This window comes from Canis lupus, chromosome 9, assembly GCF_003254725.2.
Source record: "Canis lupus dingo isolate Sandy chromosome 9, ASM325472v2, whole genome shotgun sequence".
Classification (NCBI taxonomy): domain Eukaryota; kingdom Metazoa; phylum Chordata; class Mammalia; order Carnivora; family Canidae; genus Canis; species Canis lupus.
In genome coordinates, this window is record NC_064251.1 from 55,553,952 (window position 1) to 55,576,597 (window position 22,646).

At 53.8% G+C, this 22,646-nt stretch overlaps 2 long non-coding RNA genes across 13 annotated transcripts in view; both read left to right on the top strand.

The window, feature by feature from the left end:
• LOC112677310 (uncharacterized) overlaps window positions 1–22,417 on the top strand; it is a 92,061-nt gene extending 69,644 nt beyond the window's left edge. For 3 of the 11 annotated variants that reach the window (XR_004818851.2, XR_003146976.3, XR_003146975.3), the window contains 6 exons: window positions 1,532–1,612; window positions 2,160–2,547; window positions 6,049–6,290; window positions 6,954–7,041; window positions 7,488–7,609; window positions 18,944–22,417. This is a non-coding gene — a long non-coding RNA (uncharacterized LOC112677310). Of the gene's footprint in view, window positions 1–2; window positions 808–1,531; window positions 1,613–2,159; window positions 2,548–6,048; window positions 6,291–6,953; window positions 7,042–7,487; window positions 7,610–18,943 lie in introns of those variants that run through there. The other 8 variants (XR_007413255.1, XR_003146978.3, XR_003146979.3 and 5 more) reach the window with 4 other exon arrangements.
• On the top strand, window positions 8,948–17,161 carry LOC125755847 (uncharacterized). Of its 2 annotated transcripts, XR_007413258.1 has the most exons (3): window positions 8,948–9,599; window positions 10,497–10,583; window positions 15,744–17,161. It is a non-coding gene; the product is annotated as an uncharacterized LOC125755847 (long non-coding RNA). The 2 variants fall into 2 exon arrangements; XR_007413257.1 differs by having other exon boundaries at window positions 8,948–10,583.
• Window positions 22,418–22,646: the final 229 nt, after the last annotated feature.

A 22,646-nucleotide genomic window follows, 5' to 3' on the forward strand; every position in this document is an offset into this window, starting at 1 on the left:
CTTCCTTTTAAGGGAAGCTGGAAGGGGCTTGGACACCTTGCTTGTGTCCCATTGGCCAGAACAGATCACATGGCCGTGCGTAGTTGCAAGGGAGCCTGGGATATGTAGTACTTAGCCTGGCAGCCCTGGACCTCTTTAAAACCCCGGAGGGGGATGTTCTGTTACTAAAGGGAAGATGGCAGAATGGATACTGGGCAACAGCCGGCAGTCTCTGCCGTGTAGGATTCAAGGAGATACTCTGGGGAGACATTCAGCACAGGGCCAGATATACGGCCCTGCTCAGGGAATATGTGACATTAATTGGTATCATAAGTGTGTCCTTTTCACTTTCCCAAGGGATCCAGGGACCTTGGGGTGGCTCGGGTGGCTTCGTGGGGGCTCCATCCCATGCCCTCCACCCTCTAGGTGATCAGGAGAAGCACCGAGAGACAGCAGACCCCAGCCACCCCACAGCCCAGGCCACGGAGGATCTCAGGCCTCCTGTCTCTCTTCACGGAAGAAACAGGAAAACAGCCTTTACTTCAGGGCTCAGAGACAAGGAGAAATGGTGACATTGGGGCCCTTGCAGCCCTGCCCCCCGGCTGCCTCTGAGGAGCATGGCAACCTTTGTTGCTTTGTGACTCAAGGCCGGGTCCGCTCTGCTATGTTCTGGCTCTCGGACGCTGGTCAGGACACCAGACAGGCATCCTTGTCCCCCCAAACGCAGCACCAGCTGATTTGAGCTCAGAAGCATTCCCTCCTTAAATATTCTCCTCTGAACTCAGAGCTCTTTCCAGCCCTAGGAGGACTGACAGATGACATGGGAAGGTGTGTGCTGTGTCCCTACAGGTCCAGCTCCCCCCAGCCACCGAGTAGAAGGGTCTCTTCTCCTGCAGACGCTGGGTTCAGTGTCAGGAGCTGCGACCCCCTGATCAGATGACCCTGACTCTGCCTCTTAGTAGCTGTGATCACTGACCTCTCCGATTATAATGGGGATGATTAGGGCATCTGCATCTCCATCTTACTATAAAGATTTATAGAATAAACCACCCAAGGTGTTTGTGGAGGGAAAAGGTTCACTGAATGATGCCTGCTCAGATCAGGATTATGCCAATTATTTTCTTCCATGCGTTCCATGCATGCCTGCCACCTGTCCATGCCTCCTGCTGTCCACATCCTAAGCCTTTCCAGAGGCCCCTGGATGGATGGGCAGGTCCTCCGCATATGCCAGCTTTGCACCCCAGCATTCACACTTTCCACAATCATGATGAATTAATCCTGTGGGTGGAACACTGCCTTCCAGACAAGGAATCCCAAGCCAGCAGGGATTGTGACTATTTCATTCACGCAGTACCCTAGTGCCGGGCACAGGTCTCGGCGTGACGAGGATTCTAGGAAATGCTTGTGGAATGAATGAATGGATGGGCAAATGAATGGGCGGATGGATGAGCAAGGAGTTTTGCCATTAGCCTGAGGTTGTGTATCTAAGAGCAGAGTTTACAGACTTGGAAAGACTCTGATTTGAATGTCAACTCTGTCATTGACTTGCTAGGTGACCAGAAGCAAGACCCTGCTTCTTCACTTGATCTCAAAACTGGACTGACCCTCTCTCCTCGACTACTAGAGAAGTCAGGTTTGGCTAATAAAAGCTTTCATTCGTTCATGAACACAGTGAATCCACAAACATTTTCTGAGTGTCCTCTGGGTGCTGGGGGCCCGGGCTGGGTGATGGTAGCTGGGGATAAAAAGGAAGACCCTGTACCAGAGGGGGAGGGGGAGGAGGGAGAGACCCTCAGGTCCATCCTCTGCACAAAGGAAGTGGCTGAGGCCCTCTGTCCGCATCCTGTCCTCCTCAACCCCCCATGGCCCTTCCATCTGTGTCCTTTTCCTTTGGCTCTTTCATCTGGGCTTGGGCAGGGGGCTCTGTGCCCCCAACCCCCACCTGCAGCCATTTCCTGCCCTCCTGTCATCTGCTTCCTTTGATCCTTTTGTCAAGAGACTTCTGGAAGCCTCTGGACCATTGGCAACCTTGGCAACCTCCTCCCCTGGGCTGGTCCTAGTCTGTTGACCCCACCGGGACAGGGGGTCAAAGTGGGCTTCTCTTGGGATGCTGCCCTGGAGGCAGGTGGGTCCTGGTGTCATTCATTCATTCATTCATTCATTCATTCATTCATTCACAGGTCCCAGGCCTGTGTGGGGCTCACAAAGTAAACAAGGCAGTCATGGTCCCTGTCCTCATGGAACCCCCAGTCCTTTGCACACCAAGTGGATTCTCCCCAGAGCTGCCACAGCAGGAGTGGCCCGAGGACCCAAGGAAGGAACACTGAGCTAGAAATCAGGCCTCTAGCTAGCACCATTATCTCTGAGCCTCGGTTCCACATCTGGTGCGTGGGGGCGGCTGGAGATAGCACAGGACCACATGCTCTGCAAGCTCTCCCAATCTGGAAGATCATGAGAGGTCATGGGAGTGCCTTGGCCTTGCCAGAATGGACTTCCCGGACACAGGAAGGAGCCTCCGGAACCAGCAGAGAGGCAGGGGAGAGGCCAGAGGTCCAAGTATGAAAAGAGGTAGATACCCATCATTGGTCAGAGAGTGAACGGGGCCTTGGCCTGTGCCCTCCACTTGGCACGGGCCTCCACGCCTGGCTCGGGGCAGGAGCTCAGCTGATGCTTGTCCGGGGGCTGCCATTTACTGAGCACTTACCATGTGTCAGGCATGCCGGGCTGAGCTATTTACACCAGGTCCCAGTCTGTTAGCTCCTCATGCTGGTCCTATGAGATAGATGCCATTATTCTCCCCATTTCAAAGATGAGAAAAGAGAGGCACAGAGATGAGTTCTGCCCAGGGCCCCGTGGTTTGCGGATGGCAGAGCTGGCTTTTGAACTCTACTGACCTGACTTCAGCCCCTGTGCTATTCTGTCCCTTGGTGAATGACAAGGGGGCTGGGCTCCAGGCATCAGGACCTTGGGCTCACCTCTGCCCTTTCCATCTTTCCCCTCAGTGGTTTCAGCAGGGTGGCTGGTGAGATGTCACCCAGGGGAGATGGGAAACAGTCAGGAACCAGAATAGAGGGCAACCCAGGTGGCTCAGCGGTTTAGCACCGCCTGCAGCCCAGGGCGTGGTCCTGGAGACCCAGGATCGAGTCCCACGTCGGGCTCCCTGCATGGAGCCTGCTTCTCCCTCTGCCTGTGTCTCTGCCTCTCTCTCTATGTGTGTCTCTCATGAATAAATAAATAAAATCTTAAAAAAAAAAAAAAAAAGGAACCAGAATAGAGGCCCACCTCCCAAGGGAGGTCGTCCAGAGGACAGCAGCGTGGGCTGACAGTAGTCTTCTTCCCAGCCCACCCCCGACCCCTGGCGACCCTTTCCTCTGCAAACCCAGGAAGGCCCAATCCATCCATCCACTCGTCCATTTGTTCCCTCATTGGCTCAGGATACACAGATGAGCAAGTGTCTGTCCCCTGGAGGACTGTGTCCTTAGGGAACATCCTGAAGGACAGCCAAACGGACACAGGTGAACAGGTGAGGGAGGTAGTTGGGGGCGTGGTGGGGGGAGGCAGGCAGAGGAGGGAATGTGGCCTGGGGGAGAGGCAGGATGGCTCTTGAGGAGGTGACATCTGAGCTGAGACCTGAGGATCAGGAAGCAGAGGGCTTTCAGATATCAGGACCGGTGAGTGCAGAGGTCAGGAGGGTGGCAGGAGAGGGAGGGAGGGCAGGAGGGGAGGGACCCGATGGGGCAGCAGGGTCGCGATGGGCTGGCACACTGAGCCAGAGCTCGACACCTTCTGGGTAGAGCGTGTAGCTGTCACGAGCCAGTCGAAACCCGATCGAGTCCTTTAAAGTTTCCATAGGCTTCCCAGGGGCTGCATGAGTAGGAGGCTGAGGAGAAGGGGACATGGAGGCAAGGAGGCCCAGATGAGGCTGGTGTAGGGGGGAGATGATGAGGCTAGACTTGGGCGTGGCTGTGGGCAGGGAGAGGGGATATGCTTGCCTGTGACTGGGCATGGGGGTCAAAGAGGACTCTGACTTTGGGGACCTTCACTTTTCAGCATGTGGAGCCAGGGGACAGAGGAGGGCCGGAGGCTGGGGTGAAGGGGCCAAGCCCTGGACTGCAGCTCGACTTAGACTGTCCAGGGACTCGCAGGGCTGTCACCGCTGCCCACAACCCACCCCCAGCCCTGCACCCCCATTCTCTCATGATTGATGAAGGCCCCATGCAGTGTTTGCTCAGCTGGCTGAGCCCTCTGGGGCCGGCTGCGGGTCTGTCCGTGCACATCTGTCTGTCTCGGGGAGGAGGAAACCAGAGGGGAGGGGAGCTGAGGCAGAATGGAAATCCACCAGGGTTGGGAACCAGGCCCTCCCCATTCTGCTTTGCTGGAGTGACTCACCGGGGGAAATGGACTAGTCCAGACCAAGAGCCCCTGCTGGCTACGGGTGGTGCAGGCCTGGGGACTGGGCCCCCACCATTGCCAGCTGTTTACCCTCAAGGCCTTCCACCTGCTAGAGACCCCAGGCTCCATCCAGGACTGTTCCCCCTGGGGCCTGAGGAGGGCAGTTTTCGGGTCACAGGCTCTGGGGGAGCTGTGGGGCCCCAGGACTGGGAAGATACCACCCTGCCCGCTTCTCCTCCATGACCTGACTCAGACATGGCCCCACCACCGACCCATCACCCCCTTTTTGCTCTCCTCCCTCACCCCTCTGTCCAACAAATCTAGCCTTTAAGGCTTTTTGTTCAGGCCACTCAGCCCCTCTGTCTGCCTCCCCAGACCGGCCCCCCATTATGTCTCACCTGGATATCTAGCAGCGGCCTCACCGGGTCTTCCTGCTCTTACCTTTGCCCCTGCACTCCCTGCTACTCAAGGCAGCCAGAGTGATCTTTCTGGAAGTGCTACTGAATATGTCACTTCTCTGTCTCAAACCTTCCATGGCTTTCCATTACCCTCAGCCTGACATGGAGACTAACACAAAGCCAGAATGGCGTGACCCACACTGACCTCTCTCCCTCCCTCCCTCAGTGCTACTTTCTGTAGCTCCCTGCTTGTGAAATGGAGGATTTTTCAATTTTCCTAATTAGCCCTGTTTTAGTCTCACCCCCTGGATCTTTGCACATGCTACTGTGTCCTTCAGCAGGAGCATCCCCACAGCCTCTTGCCTGGCTGATCCTTTTTTTTTTTTTTTTTTAAGATTTTATTTATTTATTCATGAGAGACACAGAGAGAGGCAGAGACACAGGCAGAGGGAGAAGCAGGCTCCCTGCAAGGACTCCGATGCAAAACTCCATCCCAGGACCCCGGGATCATGCCCTGAGCCAAAGGCAGGGACTCAACCACTGAACCACCCAGGTGCCCCTGCCTGGCTGATTCTTACTCAAGCTTTTTAGACCTCTCCTTCTCTGCCCTCTCCCCGTCAGAGCAGGCTGGGTCAGGGGCCTCCTCCAGGCCCCCATGAGACCTTGGGCTTCCCGCAGCACAGCCCTGACAGCCCTAGACAGGGCCTCTCCTTCAGGGCCTGTCCATGCCCAGAATCTGGTAGGTGTCCGGGAGAAGGTTCAAGGGCAGCCAGGGAGGACCGCTGGGGAGCAGGGCTGAAACAGGCCCTGCTCAGGCCTCCTGGTTTTTTTTTTTTTTTTTTTTGTTTTTAATTTTTATTTATTTATGATAGTCACAGAGAGAGAGAGGCAGAGACACAGGCAGAGGGAGAAGCAGGCTCCATGCACCGGGAGCCCGATGTGGGACTCGATCCCGGGTCTCCAGGATCGCGCCCTGGGCCAAAGGCAGGCGCCAAACCGCTGCGCCACCCAGGGATCCCTGCCTCCTGGTTTTGTATGGGGAAAGGAGAGGAGGGGGCTCTTGGAACAGTTATTACAGCAAATGTGATGCCCCCCCCCCGCCCTTCCAGGGCTCTGGCATAGTGCCACAGAAGATCCTCATCCCCTGCCACTAATGGAGGAGGCAGCCGGAGGTCACCACCGGGCCTCTACCCACAGGATGATAACAAGGCTGATGAGCAGTGCTCTGTGCTGAGGGCCGCACCTGCCTGAGCTCATTCTGTCCCTTTATCACTCCCAGTTCACAGACTAGGAAGCTGAGGCTCTGCGGGGCACAGTGACTTGCCCAAGGTCACTCGATCCTGCCAGAGCTGGAATGGGAACCCAGGATCGCGGCTGCTCACCACAGCTGGTCACCGGTCACCACCTGGCTGAGGGTGGACACTTCTCCCAGACTCAGCAGGCCTTGGTTCTTCCTCCGAGAAATGGACATCCCAAAGCAACGACCATGCAGAGGGCGTTTGTGAAATCAGTGTGCTGCTGGTTAGTGCAGTGGCAGGTGAAGTTTCCAGAAGAGGAGGGTCAAAGAGGGGCAGTGATGTAGCCATGGTCACAGAACACGTGGCGATCTGTATGGGCCTCTGAAGCCAAGGCAAGTGGTATCCAGTGAGATTTTTCTCAGTTAAGCTCCTCTCTGTAACCACAGCCATGGTGACTGGCCTGCTGGGTGTGGCCTATTCAGCCCTGTTCTGAGGGAGTCGGGAGACTCTGTGGTGACAGGGCTGTGGCTTCAGGCTCTCTCCCATCCTGGGCAGGAGCAGGGGTAGGGGATGCAGGCGGGGAGGCACACTTCCATCCCACTAGGGGAGGCAGCTTCAAAGGGACCATGGAATCCTGAGCCACTGGAGGCTAGAGCCTCCTTCCCTGCAGAGGCTTGGGGGACTCAACATAGCACTTTACCTCCCCTTCCCTAGCACAAAGCTGGGAAGCTCCCCTGGGAGCCTTGGTGGCAGCAAAGGAGCCAGGGACTGGTCTGCAGCCTGGCCTGGCCCCATGGAAAGAGTACTGGACAGGGAGTCTACATCAGGCTCTGGCATGGCCTTGCTGCACACCTGGGCCATCGTGCCCCTCTTGGACCTGGTGGGGGCACCACTGGTTTGCCCTGGATGGAGCTAAGTGGTTAACATTTTATTCCTGAATCCTCAGAACCATCCCTGTGAGGCTGCCAGTATAATTCCCCTGCTCTCTGTGAGGCTTGGAGGAGTGAGGGGACCCACCCAAGTTCACACAGCAGGTGAGTGACACAACAGGAATTTGGCTTTTCAATTTATGGAGGTCTAATGGACATAACAATAACTGCAGAATTTGAGGGGCTTGGGCATCTATATATGCCCAGAAAACCATCATTGCTATCAGGGCGGTGAACATATCCACCGTCCTCCAAAAGTTCTCTTGTGCCCCTTTGTGGGACTTCCTGGTCCCCAATGTCCCACAGCAGCCACTGAGATGCTTTTTGTCACTACAGGTTAGTCTGCATTTTCTAGAATGTTCTATAAATGGAATCACACAGTATGCATTCTTTGTTGCCTGGCTGCTCTCACTCTGCATTCGCGACCTTGAGATTCCTCCATGGTGTTGCGTGTCTCAAGAGTTCATTTCTTCTTACTGCTGAGCCGTGTTCCATGTCAGGACGTACCACAAACTGTTGAGCCAGTTGCCTATCGATGGGTTGTTTTCCAGTTTTGCTGGAACTCCAGTTTTCCATGAAGCTTCCATGAAGATTCGTGCGTTAAGTCTTTGCATGGACCTAAGTTTTCATTGCTCTGGGATAAATGCCTTAGAGGGGAATCGCCTGTCCTGTGGTAAGTGTACGTTTCAATTTTTAAAAAGCTGCCAAATGTTTTCCCAAGTCGCTGAACCACTTGACATTCCCACCAGCCATGGAGAAGGGTCCTAAAGGGGGATGGGGACTGGAATCGAGGCCTGCCCAGCTCCGGAGCCATGGGCCCTCACTGCCAAGCCCCAGACCTCCCCAGCCCTCCCTCCTAGCTGGCCTGGCTCCCTGGGCTGGCTGGCTAGCTGGAGAAGGAGCCGACGGACAGCAGGGGCTGAGATGCTCTCCACCCGCAGGAGCAGGTGCCCCCTGCCCACCTGCCCACTGCACTGGCCCCCCCACCCCTGCAGGTCTGGCTTCCTCTTTGAGCAGGGCCATGCCTTCCCAAGGGGCCCAGAAGCTCCTGGAAGGCAGGGCTGGGCACATAGTGGGCTCAGGGGAAAGGCCAGTGTGTGGGGGGGAGCTGCAGGGCTGCACCCTCTGTGGACCCCTGTGGCTTCTGGCTTGCAGAGGAAGGAGGGGGGTCTCCCAGGCCAGTGACAAAGGCTTCTGGGGCATTGGGGGGGGGTGCTGAGGATTTTATTGGGCTCCTTACCAAGGCTGCAGGGGAGAGGGGTGTGTGTGTGTGTGTGTGTGTGTGTGTGTGTGTGTGTGTGTGCTGGTAAAAGACAGTCCCTTTGAGCTCCGAGAGAGGAGAAAGAAAGAAGCCATCGGAACCTTGGCAGAGGGGGAGACACAGAGACAGAGACCCAGAACCGGGGAGAGAGGCGGTCACAGCCAGGAGGGGCCACTCCCCCTGCAGACCCCGGGGAGGGGGAAGGAGGCGGGAGGGGAGCGCGAGGGGAGCAGGGCTTCTTCATTAAAAATGAACCCCCGGAGCCGGGCCCGCAGCGGCCGAGGAGCCGGGCTGCCGGCGGCCTCCCTCTCGCTGGAGCACAGAGGCCCGCGCCGGCTCCAGCCGCCCGCGGCCGACCTCACGCGTCCTCAAAGCCAGCCTGGCCCACTTCCCCCGCCGGTTGCCACAGCAACTGAGCTCTGAGTAATCAGCCGCACGGTGACCTTTCTTCCCCCGGAGAGAGGGAGGGAGGGAGGGAGGGAGGGCGGAGGGAGGGAGGGAGGGAGGCAGCGCTCGGGAGGGGGGAGGAGGGACGAGGGAGAGGAGGAGGGACGGGAGGCAGAGAGGAGAACAGAGGGAGAGAGATGAAGAGGAGGAGGGGGGAGGATGGAGGCGAGAGGGGGGAGCGACGGAGGAGGAGGGGAGGAGGAGGAGGGAGGCTGAGCGCGGTCAGAGCAGTAAAAACACTGCATCTGGGGTCTGGGGGCTTTCGGGGATGGAGCTGGCGTCGGAAGCTGGAGAGAGGAGGGGCAGCTGGCCCTGCAGCGCTGCGGTGGGGGTGGGGAGGCCCCCCACACTCCCTCACCCGCCGCCCCCCAGCTCTCCAGGGCTGCCTCTCCCAAGTCCTGGGGGGTTGTGAGAGCATGAGCAGCCCCTGTGTGCTCTCTGGCTCAAAAGGTGCCCTCTCCCGGCGGCAGCAGCAGCGTGGACTCCCCCATTCCCCAGATGGGAACACTGAGGCCAGGGAGCCGGTTGGCAGTTTCAGGTCCGGGTGCTTGAACCCTATGACACCTCTTTCTGCCTAACTGCTTACCCCTGGGAGGCGAGCTGCAGCCAGAAGAGGTGGGGGTGAGTCCTCCACCACTCCCACGTCCCCCACTACCCAGGTCTCTGGCCTCAGTTTCCTTGGTTGTAAAGTAGAGATCCTGGGGTGGGAGGGATGCTTACTGCCCAAGGAGACAGCACTGGTTAAGGAGGATCCAGGCAGCCTCTACACCCAGATTTTTTTTTTTTAAGATTTTATTTATTCATTCATGAGAGACAGAGAGAGAGGCAGAGGGAGAACCAGGCTCCCTGCAGAGAGCCCGATGCAGGACTCATCCCAGGACCCTCCCAGCACCTCCCAGGACCCCAGGATCACCATCTGAGCCAAAGGCAGAGGCTCAACCACTGAGCCACCCAGGTGCCCCTACACCCACATATTGATTTGAGATTCGCTAAACATAGAGAGAGCAAGGCAGGTAGGATGGGAGACCCAGACAGGCTGTGAGCTGAAGGAACCCGGAGAGGCATGGGTGCAGAGGGGAGCCCCTGGGGTTCAGGGGCACCACCCTGAGAGGGCACGGAAACTTCGTGGGCCCTGCTATCCTGCCAGCCCACCCTCGCTCCTCCGTGGCTCCGCAGCCCTGGGCCACCACCAGGCCCATCACCCGCCTGGCCCTGGGGACCCGCCAGCCGCCTGTTTATGAGGCGAGCCAGTCCTGGAGTCACAGCCGCGCCCACGGGATGGGGGAGGGACGACAGATGGTTGGAGGTGCCATTTTAACCAGAGTCTGCAGCAGTTGGGGAAGGAGAGGGGGGAACCTAGGGCTGGAGGGGGGCTGGGACCTGGCATTGCTGCTTCCTCAGGGCCTTCGGCTCCTACTTCTCCCACCTGGGCACCTGTCCCCAGCTCTGGTTGCTCACCTGACCCAACAGCCCTGTCACTTGGGCTGCCCAAACTCCTGTGGACTCTGTGGGTGCCCCTTGGGTCTTATAAGGTGTGTGGCGAGGCCGGGACAACATTGGCAATCTCTTAAGTCCCTACCACCCACGAGGAGAACCCCGTGACCACCCAGCATGCAGCGAGGATGCGGCCACTGACCAGGGACTGCCAGGAGCTGGCAGGGGAGTAGCAGGAGGGCTCATGGGCTGTGGGGTGCTGAAGGTCCCAGAGTCCAGCCCTCGGCTCCAGGCTTCAGCTGGAGTACTCAGGGCACATGAGGAGCAAAGCTTGGGAGGGGTCCATGTTTCTATCCTAACTCAGCACTGAAGTTAATTCCAGAACTTCTCCAGACCTCAGTGTTTGCTTCTCCATCAGGGAAGGGTGTCGGCCCCACCCAGTGGGCTGGCAGGCAAATCACCTACTTTGGTGAAGGAATGGCAAAGCGAGGCTCATCTTTTACAGGTGAGGAAAGCAAGACTCAGAGAGGCCAGACTGCTCACCCAGGGTCACCTGGCTGCTGAGGGGAAGCCCCGTGCCCTGGGGTGTGGGGAATGAGGTGCATGTAAAGCTCAGGCTGTGAGCCTGCCTGTTCCCTGGGGTTCTTGGCTCCCTAGAACTTCCTCATTCCAGAAACCTGCATGCCCCAGAGCTTTGTGAAATAAGGGACAAGCCCCACGGGTGGCCATTTGGCCCCAGGGCAGGAATACTAGCATTGTCTCCCGGAGCCCACCTGGGGCCCCACGCCTGGCTGAGCACCCAAGATCTCTGTCTTGTCACAGAGATCACCCTGGGAGATGGGTGCAACCCATCTCTCTGTTTTCAGATGGGGAAAGTGAGGCTCAGACGGGTGCAGGGACTTGCCTCAGACCCCACAGCACTGAGTGCCAGAGCTGGGATGAGAATCCACTTCTGGGACCTCAGAGATGGCCTCTTAACTCCAGACCAGATCAGCCAGGCTCGACCAAACTCGAGGGACTGTTCCCTGTGTTGGACTTGGCTATGAACAGAGTTCCCTGGGCACCATCAGAAAATATTGATGGGAGCTGCATGGAAGGTCCCTGTGGTGCAGGAAGGAGCAGGCTCATCACAGGATAGGCACGTGGCTGGGTGAGACTGGTCAGTAGGGTTGGGAGGCCATGTTGCCAGGAGTACTCACAGCCCAGGAATCTTTTCTGATCTTTGAGCATTGAGGGGCAGGGACCATTTCCCTTCTTTTTTTTTTTTTTAAGATTTTATTTATTTATTCATGAGACACACACACACACACACACACACACACACAGAGGCAGAGACACAGGCAGAGGGAGAAGCAAGCTCCATGCAGGGAGCCTGACATGGGACCTAATCCCGGGTCTCCGGGATCAGGCCCTGGGCTGAAGGCGGCGTTAAACCACTGAGCCACCCGGGCTGCCCCACCATTTCTCTTTTTGACAGATAAAAAAGCTGAAGTCCAAAAAGGCAGGATGACTTACTACAAGTCCCATTGGGCTTTAGGGACAGAATCAGGGCAAAGGGGGCAGCCCCGAGTGGGATCGAGTCCCACTTCTGGCTCCCTGCATGGAGCCTGCTTCTCCCTCTGCCTGTGTCTCTGCTTCTCTCTCTCTGTGTGTCTCCCATGAATAAATAAATAAAATCTTAAAAAAAAAAAAAGAATCAGGGCAAAGGCAAGATTCTTTGACCCCCAACCAGTGTGCTTTTTTGCTGTGTGTCAGTGCTACCCATCCACTCACTCATTGATCTCTCCTCCCATCTATATACCCCTATCTACCTACTCACCTACTGATCCATCTACCCAGCCTCCGTCCACCCATCCATCCACTCACCCACCTATCCAGTCATCTATCCATTCTCTCATCTGCCCACCCATGCATTCACATGTCCATCCACCCACTCACCTATCTACTTACCCATCCATTCATAGAACCTGTTCACTTATCCATCTTCCCATCTTACATCCATCTACCACTCACCCACTACTCATCCATCCACTTACTTATCCATCCATCCATCCATCCATCCATCCATCCACCCATCCGTCCATCCATCCATTTATTCATCCCTCCCTCGCTCCCTCCATCCATCCACACATCCATCCACTATCCATCTACTCATTCAGTTATCTAGCCATCACCCATCCAATGACTTTTCACCCACCCAAGTATCCATCCATCTAACCCACCATCCATTTATCTCATTTTATTTTTATCCTATAACCATTCTGAGTCTTGTTTCTACAGCCTTTAGTTAGGAAACATATGTTCAGGTGAGCTGGGCGCTGATCCTTCCTCTCTGCGGAGGTGCACCAACTCCCCAAACCCCCCTTTCAGCATATCAATTCCAGAGGTTGTCATAAAATGGACCAAGAGCCATCAGCCCAGGAGCCAAGGACCAAAAGGATTGTTTGGACCAGGGATGGGGCAGCTTCTGCTCCTGCCTCTAACATGCTGTGTGACAATTGAGCAATTGCGAACTGAGAATAATTGTCCGGTCCTCTGACAATTGGAGGAACAAGCGGAAGCTTTAGAAAGGCAATAGCCCTTCACCAACATGAGGGAGAGTTTTTTTGAAGGGGTTAGTAGGGCTCAGTCTTTGAGGCATACTCTCTCTTATTACTAAAACCTGCCAGAAAGTTCAGTTGATTCTGCTCAGACCAGCTAGATAGTCATTCATTCATCCATCCATTCGTTCATTCTGCACCAACTGTGTACTAGGGCCCATATAAGACTCCAGGGATCTAGAAATCAATACAGATAGCTTCTGCCCTCAAGAAATTGGCTGATACTTGGCTCTGAACAGAAATCAGTCACTTCACATGGGTTCTGGTTGAGGCTTGAACTTAGTCCTGGGGGACTCGAGGAATGTCAGCTGTGGGCTGCGCAGGTGAGGACGGAGTCCCCGAGGGGGGACGTACTCATGATCTGGAAGGACAGGGCCGAGGGTGTGGAGAAGGACGTGGAGGCAGAAAGGAGAGCACATGCAAAGTCCTGGGGGCCCGGGGGAAGTTCTTTGAGTACCTACTAAGTGTCAGGCACTGTAGCCAGTGTTCCCACCTCATTATCTCAGTGGATCCTACCCACGATGCTACAGGGCTGGCAGGATCCTTTTGCACATTTCACTAATGAGAAAGCTAAGGCTCAGAGAGGACCAGCAGCTTTCCCAAAGGTGCACAGCATCCACACGCTAGATCTGATACACCAGCCTAGGCCTGTTGGTCTGACTCCGAAGTCTGGAGCCTTTGCCCATTCTCCCTCACCTTGAGCATCTCCTCCTCAAGGTGAGGGTAGGGGAGAAAGCACTCTGTCACCACTCATGTCTTTCAGGCAGCTTAGGAGGCTCATGCATTCATTCAATTAACAAATACTTACCCATTCCTCCTCCGGATCAGGGATCAGGCCAGGAGGTGTTGGAGGGTTGAGCAGTGACAGGACAGGACCCTCCCTGCTCTGGGGCCGGCAGGGGGGACTCCCAGTTAAGGGGATGCTCAGGGGACTGACCTCAACCTCAAAGCCCTGAGTCACCCAGGCCTAAAAATAAACCCAGGTGCCATCCAAGCCCAAAGAGTGGGGACCACAGGCTCCCAGAGCAGAGGCTGGGGAGGCATCAGGCAGAGCTGTCAGCTCGGAGCAGGCTCCTCTCATCAGCATGGGGCCCCAGCCTCCCTGCTTAAAGATCGCCTCGGGTGCTCTCTTAAAGATGCTAACGCTGCAGCTGACATTTGGGAGATCCTGGCAGGCGATCAAACCCAAGCTGAAAATCGGAGCTTCTGGGCGGGGGCGGGGTGGTGGTCACCAGGCAGCAGGGACCCAGGTTGGTTGGAGCTGAGGGCGACAGGGCTTGGGCAGCTGGTACCGGCTGAGTCTGTGCCTCCAGCCTGGCCCTGCGTGGCCAGGCTGGGTATCCGGCTCTCTGCTGGAAGAACTCCAGGACACAGAAAGCAAGGACGCAGGAGGACAGTGGATCAGGAGACACTCAAGCTTCTTAGCCTTCTTAGCTCAGCCTCAAACTCTAGCTCACTGTCAATAATCAGACCAACTGGCTAAAAACATAAACAGAGTGATGAGTTATGGAAAAGAGGTAAGATGGAAAGAAGTTGCTGGTGCTAATTCCATCTCTCGCTGTACCCAATGCTGGGTCCCTCCCAGTGCAGAGAAGAGAGTGCAGCAAGGAAGCTGAGGGTCAGAGGGAGGAGTTAGGAGAGAACATCCCCAGGCCACCTCCCACCTCTGCCTTGGACACCATTGCCCTTCCACAGACTTTGACAAGCCTGAGCCAACCTCATCTCCTTTGTCTTCCTTTATATCCAGTCTCCTTCTGCCCACCCATCTACCACGATCCACCCACTCCAACCCACTCATCTAGCCAATCTACCTACCTTCCACCTAATGGATTCACCCACTGCTCTTCCACCTGTCCAACCATCCATCCATCCAATGAATCAATCATCCTCTTCATCCGTCCATCCGCTGACTCGTCCACTCAGCCCATCCATCTCCCTCCGTTCAACCGTGTCCCCTCCTGATACCAACATCCATTCATCCATCCCTCCAAATGTCCATCCATTCTCCATGCGTTTGGGTCAGGCCATGCTGTGCACAGGAGAGGTGCACCCAGCTCAGTGTTAGGGGGTCAGGAAAGGCTTCCAGGAGGGAGAGCCCTCTCTGCTGAGACATGAAGAATAAGCAGCAGGAATCCAGGTAGAATGTGGAAGGGAGAGTCTTCCCCAAAGAGATGGGAGGCGAGAGACAGAGACACTCTGTAGCCGACCAGAGAGCTGAGAGAGGCTGACTCTGGGGCTGAGTGGGTGGCAGGCCGGGGCCTGAAGCTGGGACAACTTGTCTGGCACAGAGTCAGGCCCACGGGATTGTGGGAGGGGAAGTGAAATATTCAGTCCCATGGCTGTCTACTGCCCTGATGCCTCCAGATGGGCCCCCTCCGGGTCCTGCAGCGCTCCCACCCACCTGTCCCGCCTCCGAATCCCAGGGATGCTCACAGCCAGATATCCCTACAGACCTCCCCTCACAGGCTTTTACTTAGTGTGTGGGAATTCTAGAATTCTAGCTTCTCCGGGTCAGAGTTGTGCCTTATCCTTCTTGACATCCTGTTCTGCAGCACTGAGCCAAAGTTATCCATAAATAAATAGATAGATGATAGATAGATAGATAGATAGATAGATAGATAGATAGATAGATAAATAAATATCAAGAGATAAAAAAATTTTTTTCTTTCTCCAACCTCTCTCCTCCCTCCTCTTGGAGAGCCCTTCCACACCCCCAGGCACCCTGTCCTAAAGCCCCTGTGCCGTCTGCATCTCTTTCCTCTTTCCCAGGTGACCTCGCCTTGTCGGGTCGGTCACCCAGATCTGTCAGTTCCATCTGACAACCATGAATCTGTCACTCTTCTACCTGCTAGGCCACCAACCTCCTCTGTCCTCCCACTGCTCTCCATCCAGGACATGTACAAGAGGCACTCTGAGAGAGGCTCTAAAATTTAAACTTGACCACTCTAGTCTCCTACTTAAACCTTTCATGGCTTCCCATGGGCTTCTGGATAAAGCCCTAGGTCCCTGTCATTGCCTCTATGACCCTTCCCAAGGTGGCTGATGCTGTCTTCTCTGGTCTCCAGGTTCATCCCTCAAAAGATATGAAAGCCATCAAGTTCACTGCTGTCTATACTGGGTCTTCAAAGCCACCCTGGCCCTGGCTGCTGGACTGTCTCAGCCAAAAAGCCTAGAAACATCCTGAGTCTTCAACTCCCTGCCCGCCCCTACACTTGACTCCTCTTAGGCCTCACATTCTGTCCCCATGAGCCTGGGAGCAGTCAGTTCCATATTCTCAATGTCACGTCAGGCACCCAGTTGGCCCTCAGGTAAAAGAACATATTGCTCAATCTACAATAATATTAGGGTTTACCTCCAGACTCTTTCTCCCCATATCTGACCATTTCCATTTGCAATTCGTGCCTGAAACCAAAGCCAACTGCTTGGCCTCTTCTCTGCCTACAAAACATTTTTTACTGATTTTTATGGCTACAAAAAAAATTTCCTTCCTGTCTTCACATTCACAGGAAAGAGAGAGCCCTGGCCCTGACTCAGAATTGGATTCTAGCTGGAGGCGTCCTCTCCGAGGCTGGCTCTAGGGAAAGGGTTTATCTGTTTGTTCCCTGACCTTGAGCGGGGAGCTAAGGCAGCAGGAAAGGGGACACACAGGAGCGGGGAGGGGAATGAGGAGGGAAAGCTGGAGCTGTGGCCCTGGGACCCCGCACTCTGCCCCAGGGACCAGCTAGGTGACAGGAAGGGAGAGAGAGGGAGGAGACAGGCCGTGCTGCCTGCAGCTCCTGCTTTTGGTCTCCCAGGATCTCTGGGTTGCACGACCTGCCTAGTCCCATCCCTGGCTCCCCCAGAAACTGAACAGACCAGGTATGCGGATTGCTGTAGGGAGTCCTCAACCACGCAGGTAGAGAGCAGCTTGGCCATCCACACACCTGAGGGCCAGCTGTGACTGTCACACCCCCAGTGCCCCATGGAGGGACTCGGTCCAGGCAGCCTGGCCCGGCACAGCCAGCCCACAGGGTAAGGACAGTGGCACTAAGGGAGGCAAGAGACCAAGAAATAGGTAAAGAAAAGAACCCTTCCTAGAAAGGGTCTTCTTCCAATTAATATGTGACTGAGTTTGAACTCAAACATGTATTGAGCTCCTTTGCCAGGATCCTTACCATCCATGAACCGACCATCTTTTCTCCAACTGAACTGTAAGCGAACTTCGAGTCCAAACTATTTATTTCCTCCCAAATAACCTTTCTCTTGCTACAAAAGTAAAGCATGCTTTTTGTGGATATTGCCAGAGGGGCCTCCGGGTGGGTTAGTTGGCTAAGCATTCATGATCCCAGGGCCCTGAGATCGAGCCCCGCTTCTCCCTCTCCCTGTTTTGCTCTCTTGCGCTCGCTTTCTGTCAAATAAATAAATAAAATCTTTTAAAAAAGCGAGATTGCTGAAAATGCAGATGAGCTCAATGAAGAAAATAAAAACACTTTTAATCCCATCACCTGGAGATGACCCGGCTTTTTTGACATTTGGAGGAGTTGGATCCCCTCCAGCGTCTCCATATCCAACATCTTGGTCTGGAGTCCCATACATGATTGACACGTAGGAACAATTTTGTGTCTGATTGTTTACCTTTTTATTCATTATTTATTAATTCCAAAAGTACCCATTGAACCCAATGTAGTTATCAATTTAGTGGTGTTTCAGATTCTTAGAGGGTGTCAGGAGAGGTATAGCACCTAAGATACTCAGATACTCATTGTGAGTTAGACTCCATGGCCAAACCCTTCTCAGCCCCTCTGCCAGGTAAGTGGTCAAGGCCCAGACTTGAGTCCAAATCCTGGCCCCATCCCTCACCAGCTGTGTGGCCTTTGGCAAGTCCCTTAGCCCATGCTACCCAAAGTGTGGTCCACAGACTGGTGTTGGCCCACGCACTATGTGTTGACATCATAAGAAAAGCACCAGAACTGAGCATAATTTAGAAACATTCATTCCAACCAGACACTGTTCACATCCAGTTGTGATGTGTTCATTACAATAATATCGTTCCAGGCAGATTGGAAAATTGTCTCTACAAGTTCCTCCACCTCAGATAGCTCGAAAAGCACAGAGTTAGCCTACTCTGTGACTCAGTTTCTTCAGTAGTAAAATAGGAATAATCATGGTCCTTAACCTCATCAGATCCCTGGGAAGGGTAAGTGAACTAATTGGTGGAAGGTTCCCAGGACAGTGGTTGAGCATTGCAAACTCTCATTAATGTCAATGCCACTGGTGTTTTGCATATTTTCTGTATTCTGCGTTGAAGATACCCAATTTCTGGGAGCGGGAGGAGAAGGGCTAGAAAGGGGAGTGGACCCTGATTAATGCATCCTACCCTACCCCCCAGTTTCTATGAGTTTTAGTCAATCCTTGAGATTGAGACACCGCTGTGACCTGCCTTCCAGGTCTCCAAAAGAACCATGGCGTCCTGTGTTCATCCACTTACCAGGTATCTATAGACCACTTACAGAGTGAGGCCGGAGTGCCCAGTGGCTAAGAACTCAGAACACTGGAGAGACAGGCTCAAATCCCAGCTCTGCTCCTTACTAGCTGAGTGACTTTGGGGGCATCACTTAACCACTCTGAGCCACAGTGTTCCTGAGTGAGGGCCCGGAGGGGTTCCTGAGGTCAGAACTCAGGCCAGGCGGGGCCCGGGCAGATGATCCCCACATGCCTGTAGAGAGCATGACTATACAGGGTGCTCCCTGGCTGTGTGCTCAAATGTGACCATTGTGGGGACCTCCTGGATATCCACCCTCAGGGACTTTTTGTGGACTAGGGAAGAATAGGTGGTAGCTTGAGATGCCAAACTTGCCAGGTATTACTTCTAGAAAAATGAATGAATTTAAAAACTTTGAATATTGGAAAGTGGAGAGATGTAAACATATAAAGGTCTCCAGATAAGAAGAAGGCTTGCCAATTAGACTTGTATTGTATGGAACAGGGGAGCTCCCCTAATGGTCTCTTCTCTGCAGAGGGAGGCCTGAGCAGCCTGGCTAAGCCACGTGATGCCTCTGAAAGCTTCTCTGAACAGCCTGGTGTCACTTCTCCTGATTCACTAGCTAAAGCAAGTCATGAGGCTGAGCCTGACATGGGGGGTAGAGGAATGCAACCCCTCGCGAGGCCTGCACTCACATGGCAATGGGGCAGGCATGGATAATCCTCTCATTGGAAAGACAGCAAATAATTGGGAACAATGACCTACCTACCATTGTGGCCACAAATATTCCTCTCTCTTGCACAGATGTGGGTGATTACAGACGGCCACCGATTGCCTCATTTCTCCCACGAAGACATAGTGTCTTCTCTCCTCCTCTTGAGAGATTCCTGGCTGGTCCCAGGACTGGCTTCGAGGAACATAACAGAGCCAACATGATGCTGTGTAGCTTCTAACATTTGAGCTTCTCGATGTGCTCCCTCTTGGAAGCCAGCCACCATGTGAAAACCCACTATGCTGAGAGCAAGCCCAGGAGCCATATGGACAAGGGAGACCAGTGGGCAGCATGAGGGGTACCAGAAGCATAAAGGAAGCCTTCCTTAACCCTCCAGCCCAGCCACCTGCTAAATGCAGCCCTAGGGGATGACCCCAGCCCATGGCTCTCTTGCTAAAGAGATCTATAAGTAGGGGGAAAACTTGAGGGTCTCCCACACAGTTATAAACTGAATTGTGTCTCCCCAAAATTCATATGTTGAAGTCCTAACTCCCAGTGCCTCAGAAAGTAACCACATTTGGAGCTAAGGTCTTGGGAGAGGTAATTAGGTTCAAATGAGGTCATCAAGGTGGGGGCCCTCATCCAGGAAGACCAGTGTCCTCATAAGAAGACAAGCACATGGAAAGACACTAGACCCAGGTGTGGACACACACAGGAGAGACCTCGTGAGGACACAGCAAGAAGGTGGCCGCCTACAAGCCAAAGAGAGAGAGAGGTCTCAGAGGAAACCAACCCTGCTGACACCTTGGACTTCCAGCCTCCAGAACCGTGAGAGAATGAATTCCTGATAAGCCGCTCAGTCTGGTATTTTGTTATGGCGGCCCTGGCACACATATCCACACGCCCACTACTCAATGCTGGAATGGGGACAGCATACCCACAAACACTGTCTTCTAGAAGGGGTAGGAAGAGGAGGCAAGTCCTTGGCATCGTGCGCCGCAATCCTGAGTCCGCCAGGTGGAGACTGCCAGGGCCACCGCCTCCAGGGTGACACAGACACTCTCCAATGGGCCCCACGGTGCTCCCTTGGAACTCTTTCTGTCCTCTGCTCTCCGAGGCCCTTGTGTGTGGGGGGCCCTATGGGTGGACTTCCTTTTCCATCTCGTCCTTGGCCACATGGAATGAGGACCCAAGGGCCCTCATGGAGGGCTGAGCAGATCTTTCCATCTGCTCTCTTCCCTCCGGGGCCCACATGTGGTTGTAAGTCGTGAACGGTCACAGCCTCTTTTAGTGCAGGCTGGCAGCTCTTTTGCCAGTGTGATCCTCTTCGAAACTTAGCTAATGTTTTATCTCTTTGTCCCCACTCAGCAACGTATGCTAAAGACGCAGCCAAATTTTCTAGGCCTGCTTCTCTAGACTTCATCACCAGAGGTTTGGGCAAAGCAGGTAATGGCCACATCTGGATGTCGTCTTTACCGTGAGACCGAATCTCAGCTGGACTCCATCACACAAAGCGCTTCTTAGTTGCATTATTTTGTCCTCGGCCTAGAAGATTCTTTATTGACAAGTTGTGGATTACCCATTTTGAAAAGTCTCTACAGAAAGTTTAAAATTCACACTTGGACTCCTCAAACAATACTTTTCTGGGGATGCAGATAGTTAAATTTAAAACTCGTATCTGCTCCAAGATCGTACTGTGCATTCCACATACCAATATGTCAGAAGGTTTACTAAAATGTCATCTGTAACTCGAATTTGAAGAATCAACCAACTGCCAGAGGGGCGGGGACTGGGTCTGTTTTGCCCACTCATCTTGCAAAGAGCAAGCAGGCTTTTCCAAAAATGGCCCTGGGTTCTCTAGGTTTCTGGAGGACAAACTGCTGGTGTGTGTGTGTGTGTGTGTGTGTGTGTGTGTGTGTCTATGTGTGTGTCCCAGACAGTATCACCTTTTTTCACTCGGGGACGAGATGTTTGTGTCCAAGCTTGCTCCCATAAGATGGGTGGCCTTCTTGCAATGGCATCGCTCAACTTCCCATGGGCTCCAGGCCACTGGGCCTTGGGCTCCTGGATCTCTGGCTTCCTTTCTCTGTCACTGGACAGAGATGAGAAATAGCTGTATTTTTCAACGCTGAAAATCCAGAATTTCTGGGCTCTCTCTTTCCCTTTCATCCCTGCTTGCAAATAGGCTAATTCCCTTCCGAGTGCATCTCTTTTCTGTGGTGTCTTGGGAAAAAGCAGTGCACGAGTTTGCTAGGGCTGCTGTAACAAAGTAGACAGAAATGTATTGTTCGCAGTCCCAGAAGCTAGGGGTCTCCACTGAAGGTGTCAGCAGGTGGCTTCCCTCTGACGGCCACGAAGGAAGGCTCTGTTCCAGGCCTCTCTCTGGCTGGGGGATGGCCACATTCTCCCTGTGCCTTCACATCACCTTTCCCTGTACATGTGAGTGCGCAAACTTCCCCTCGTTCTGAGGACACCAGTCATGTTGATTAGGGCTCACCCTGGTGATTCCATTTTGCTTTAATTACCTCTTTAGAGACTCTCTCCAAATATAGTCACATTTTGGGGCACATGGGTGTCTCAGTGGTTGAATGTCTCCCTTAGGTTAGGTCGTGATCCCGGGGTCCTGGGATCGAGTCCCGCGTTGGGTTCCCTGCAGGGAGTTTGCTTCTCTCTCTGCCTATGTCTCTGCCTCTCTCTCTGTGTCTCTCATGAATAAATAAATAAAATCTTTAAAAATAAGAGACGACAAATATAGTCACATTCTGACAGTCACACTGCCGTTGGGGCTTCAATGTATGAACTGGTGGGGGGACATGATTCAGTCTGTAACATGCAGCAAATAGCAAACAAGATATGCCAAACATTTCTTTTTCCCCAGCTCTTCAGCTAAAGCCCTAAGTGCCGTATGGTATGGGCTTTGTGAGTTACCTGTACACAGGAATTCTCACATGTTCCCTGCCGTATGACAAGGTCACCCTCGATACCTTCAGTAACTCTTTTCTTGTCACCTGATATTTGCTCTGAGAGCCAGAGCTACATATTTGTTGGGGCCATTATTTCTAGGTGCCAGTTTCCATATTGGTCAGATTTTGCTAGGCTATGCTGCGTAACAAGCATCCCTGAAATATCAGTAGATCACAGTAGCCATGGTTTGTTTCCATTCAGGTTTACTGTTGTCGACAACATGCTTGCCCCACTGTCCCATCTCACTACCTCACGTACCATCTTCATGCTGAGATCGAGGCTGAAATTGTAGCATCTCTACAGAATACATCCACTGGAAAGAAAAGGGCTAGAGAGCTGCATGTCCCCAGGAGAGCTGTTCAAGTTTCTGCGGGGCACTGGCATATATGGGCACTTCTTCTCACAGTTTATTGGTCAGAGCACGTCACATGGCCAAGCCCAATGTCAACGGGCACAGAAGTATGTTCTGCCTGTAGGGAGGCACTGTGAGTCACTGACCATGGGCCGAGAGGCACGATCTTCTTAGGGCAGGGAATTACTGGCAACAGAGGCAGCATCTGCCATGATGGTTTTTCCTGTTTCCCTTTTTTTTTTTTTTTTTTTTGAGATTTTCTTTATTCAGGGGATCCCTGGCTGGCTCAGTGGTTTAGCGCTGCCTTCAGCATGATCTTAGAGCCCGGGATTGAGTCCTGTGTCGGGTTTCCTGCATGGAGCCTGCTTCTCCCTCTGCCTGTGTCTCTGCCTCTCTCTCTCTCTCTCTCTCTCTGTGTATGTGTGTGTGTCTCATGAATAAATAAATAAAATCTTAAAAAAATTTTTATTTATTCATTT